The sequence below is a fragment of the Pan troglodytes genome, chromosome 21 (genome assembly GCF_028858775.2).
Source record: "Pan troglodytes isolate AG18354 chromosome 21, NHGRI_mPanTro3-v2.0_pri, whole genome shotgun sequence".
NCBI classification, from domain to species: Eukaryota; Metazoa; Chordata; class Mammalia; order Primates; family Hominidae; genus Pan; species Pan troglodytes.
The window spans coordinates 56,312,922-56,317,184 of record NC_072419.2 but is presented as its reverse complement, the minus strand read 5'-3'; the positions used below and the strand labels follow the sequence as shown (position 1 = coordinate 56,317,184).

At 55.7% G+C, this 4,263-nt stretch overlaps 1 long non-coding RNA gene across 1 annotated transcript; it reads left to right on the top strand.

The window, feature by feature from the left end:
- Positions 1-509: 509 nt before the first annotated feature.
- LOC107969918 (uncharacterized) lies at positions 510-1,905 on the top strand. The gene is made up of 3 exons (XR_001712083.2): positions 510-625; positions 985-1,277; positions 1,550-1,905. It is a non-coding gene; the product is annotated as an uncharacterized LOC107969918 (long non-coding RNA).
- Positions 1,906-4,263: the final 2,358 nt, after the last annotated feature.

Here is a 4,263-nt window from a genome sequence, read left to right as displayed (position 1 = left end):
TGAGACTCCATCTCAAAAAAAAAAAAAAAAAAAAAAGACTGTCATCTTGCCAGTGAGGCTGCGGCTGCTCCTGACCCTGCTCCCCTCACTGTGAACGCAGCCTGCACCTCGCTCCTTCTGTGGCTCTCTGCTTTGACACTGCTACTGCTGTTCTCAGCTCTTACCACTACCTGATATTTATCAGTTGCTGGTCTCCCCATGAACGCCCTGGGGCAGAGGTCTCATTTCATCCAAAGTTGTAACTCCATGCAGTGAGCCGAGATCGCGCCACTGCACTCCAGCCTAGGCAACAGAGTGAGTGAGATTCCGTCACAAAATAAATAAATAAATAAATAAACAAAGTTGAGACTCGAGCATCTGGAAGACTGCCTGGCACATAGGGGTGGTCAGTAAGTAACTGCTGAATGAATAAACACAATAGAATAGAAAGGATTGGAAGGCTCTAGAACAGACCAGAACACACAATAGAACAGAAATAATGCAATGGAATAGACAAGCTACACCACAACAGCCCAGTATAACCCATCAAAGCCAGGCTGATGCTCAGGGCTTCAACAGAATAGGACAGAACAGCCACGAACCCCCTCCTAAAACTACGATCTGGACCTCAGCAGACACCATCAGGGTGGGTGGCCATGAACTGCATCTGGACAGGGGTCTTCCCACGCCCCTCTCCCCCGGCTATCCTGGGCTGAGAGCTTTTCCGCCTGCTCTGTCCCTGTTCCTGCCCAGCCGGACAGGTCAGGGGTGGTTTCTGGTCTGGACACCGGGGCTCTGGCTCCTGTCTGGGGTGATTCCTGCTGAGTCACTGGCCACAGTTCTGGCCAGGCTCCCATGGGCCTGATTATGTTGGAGGTTGGGGGACCATGGCCAAGGGATGAGGCACTCAGCCTACGGGTGCGTGGGGTGAGGGTGGTGCTGGGCTGGCCACAGGCTGCTTCTCTCCGTCACTGGTGGCTTTTACTTCACCTTTCCCATGGCCAGATGATGACAGAGAACACTCTCTCCACCAGTCACCTCCCAGGCCTGACCAAAGGTCTGGCTAGGCTGATGGTTACGAAAGAGAGGGAGAAAGAGAAGAAGAGACTTAGGGGACCCCTCCCCCGCAAGCAATCCTCCACGGGGAAGGCTGGCCGTGGGAAGCTGTCCCTACCCAGTGCAGACTCGAGTCTGGCTTGAGAGCCCTGGCCCACCTCTGGACAGGGTCCCGATCCAAGGCTGGCGCTTCATCTCAGGGCAGGGGCAAGGTGGGGGGACCCTGCCTGTCTGCCTGGAAGGTCAGTTCTCGCCCTAACCCCACCTGGAACTTGACCATGTCTCCGCAGCCCCTCTGCTCAGGACCCTCCAGGGGCTCAAGGCAAAAGCCACATCCTCCTCATTGCCTGCCCCACCTGCCCGCCCCATCCCCTTGCTGGCCTCACCTCCTGGCCTCACCCACTCTGCTCCCACCCGACTGGCCTCCTGCCTGCTCCTTGACTCTGCCCACCACACCCCTGCCTCAGGGCCTTCACACTGGCTGTTCCCTCTGCCTGGAACTCTCTCTCCGCAGACACCCACATGGCTTCCTTCGATTCGTCCTGCAGATCTCCCTGGCATCACTTTCTGAGACACCGTACTCAACCCCCTCCAACAGGGAAAGCCCCCGCGCTATGTCCTGACTCCCCCAGCTGTGCCTGGCTCCCCGACCTGTGCCTGGCTCCTCCAGAGGCACCTGTTCCAGCCCAGTGTGCAGTGTGCTCATTGTGCCATCTCCTCGGGTGGAGTGATGGCTCCATGAGGGCAGGCAGGTTGTCTACTCTGTTCACTGTTTAAAGCAGGGCCCAGCCCGAAGGAGGTGCGCAATACCTTCTGGGCAAATAAATGAATGAATGGATGAACTAAAGGAATTGGGAGGGGGAGTAGGAAGAGCACACTTAAAGCTCAGGCAGGTGCCAGGCGTGGTGGCTCACGCCTGTAATCCCAGCACTTTGGGAGGCTGAGGCGGGCGGATCACGAGGTCAGGAGATGGAGACCATCCTGGCTAACACAGTGAAACCCCGCCTCTACTAAAAAAATACAAAAAATTAGCCGGGCATGGTGGCGGGTGCCTATAGTCCCAGCTACTTGGGAGGCTGAGACAGGAGAATGGCGTGAACCCGGGTCGTGAACCTGGGAGGCGGAGCTTGTAGTGAGCCGAGATTGCGCCACTGCACTCTGGCCTGGGCGACAAAGCGAGACTCTGTCTCAAAAAAAAAAAAAAAAAAGAAAGCTCAGGCAGGCCCCAGTGTGGTGGGTCACGCTTGCAATCGCAGCACTTTGGGAGGCCAAGGCTGGTGGATCACTTGAGCTCAGGAGTTCGAGACCAGCCTGGGCAACACAGCAAAACCCCATCTCTACAGAAAAATACAAAAATTAGCAGGGCGTGATGGTGCACGCCTGCGGTCCCAGCTACTCAAGGGGCTGACGTGGGAGGATCACCAGGGCCCGGGGAGGTCGGGGCTGCAGTAAGCCGTGATGGCACCACTGCACTCCAGCCTGGACAGCTTCACTGAAGAGGTGACATTTAAGCTGAAGCCTGAGATTTGAGAAAGAACCTTGAAGTGTTCCAGGCAGAAAACACAGCCAGTGCAAAGGCCCTGAGGCTGGAACCTGGTCAACACACTCAAGAAAGAGAAGGAAAGCCGTGAAGCTGAGTGCAGTGTGTGTGTGTGTGTGTGTGTGTGTGTATGTGTTGGTGGCGAGGGAGGGAGGAGTTTGCAGCCTATAATGCAGGGAAGTGCAAGGACCCCACTCTGACACCCCAGAATCTCCTTGCCCCCCGGCAGGTGGCTTTCTGTCTGTCCCACCCAACAATGGTTACAACTGGTGTCTCACTCTCCACTCCCTCCCTCCCCCAGATTATCCCCTTCCCCTCCCTCCACCCCGCTCCCCCTTTTCCCGCCTGGCCTGGCAGAGCCGGGAAACAGTGACTCAGGAGTCTGGCCGACTCAGGCCTCCCTCCCCTTCGTGTCAGGCTCCTGGGCTGGAGCCAGCTTTGGCCTGACATCCAGCCTCAGGCCTGACGTCCAGCTGGGCTCCGGCCAGGGGTGCCCTCTCCTCAGCATGGCAGACACTCCACGTGGCTTCTTACTGGAGGCAGGAATAAGAGTAACAGCCCAGGTCATGTAAATATAACCTTCCCCACCACGTGCCGTGGCTATCCCCATTTTCCAGGGGAGGAAACTGAGGCTCGGTGAGGCTGTGACACTTGTTACACACCCTGGGGATGTGGTGCTGACAGTGGCGGTGCCCAGTTGGCAAGTGCAGGGCAGGGGGCTGGTTGGGGCTGAGGCTTCACCAGTGTAGACAGGCTGCAGACTTCCCCAGGTACCTCCCAGGCAGGAGGGACCCAGGGCTGCAGGCCTGGCCTTGGATCCTAACACTCCCGCAATGCCAGAGCTGGGGTCTCCCTTTCTCACTAACCCCACCCCACATACACTCACCAAGAAAGAAACAGGCCAAGAGTCAGGGAAGGAAAATACCCAGCAAAGGAGACAGGGGACACTTCCTGGGGGTCCTGGGCCCTCTCCCCATTTCCTCCATCAGTGACCCCCACCATCAGCCAGTGACCTCAGTTGAACAAGTTACTTCATTGTGCAGAACACTAAACCACATTTTTCCAGCCTTCTCTGAGAAAGACACACGTGGTTCAGAGTTTGGGCTCCAGTCAGATCCTGACTGTCTGGGTTCAAGCCCCATCTCAGCCGCTTCTTAGCTGTTCAACTCTGGGCAACCGTCTCCACCTCTCTGGGCCTCAGTTTCCCATCTGAACAACGGAACTTCTAACAGTACAGCCTCCCAGGGTTGTTTTGTGCCTTGGCACACAGCAAGTGCTCAAAGAATGTCCGCGTTGTTCTCCACAAGCCCTGATCTGTGCAAAACCTCAGCAGAGAGGCTCAGGGACCCCCACCCTGTGTCCATGTTGAAAACTCGCCTGTGGAATTCTCGGTCACCCCATTCCTTCTGACGGAGTTACAAATTCAGATTAGATTTTTATTCTCTGACATCCACTTAACAGGCCACAGTTATTATTGTTTCTGGCCTAAAATACAATGTGTTTCTGGTGAATTAATGGGTCCAGGCTACTCTCTCTCCTGAGGAGATAAGGTCCCAGCATTTCTGGAAAACTATGTGCTGTTTTCTGATCTGGAACATTCAGTTGTAGCATGGACATGGGACTTTTGAAGTAGACACTACTTCTACTTCTGGGCCACCCAACATTTCCAACCCTGGGGAGAAGATTCT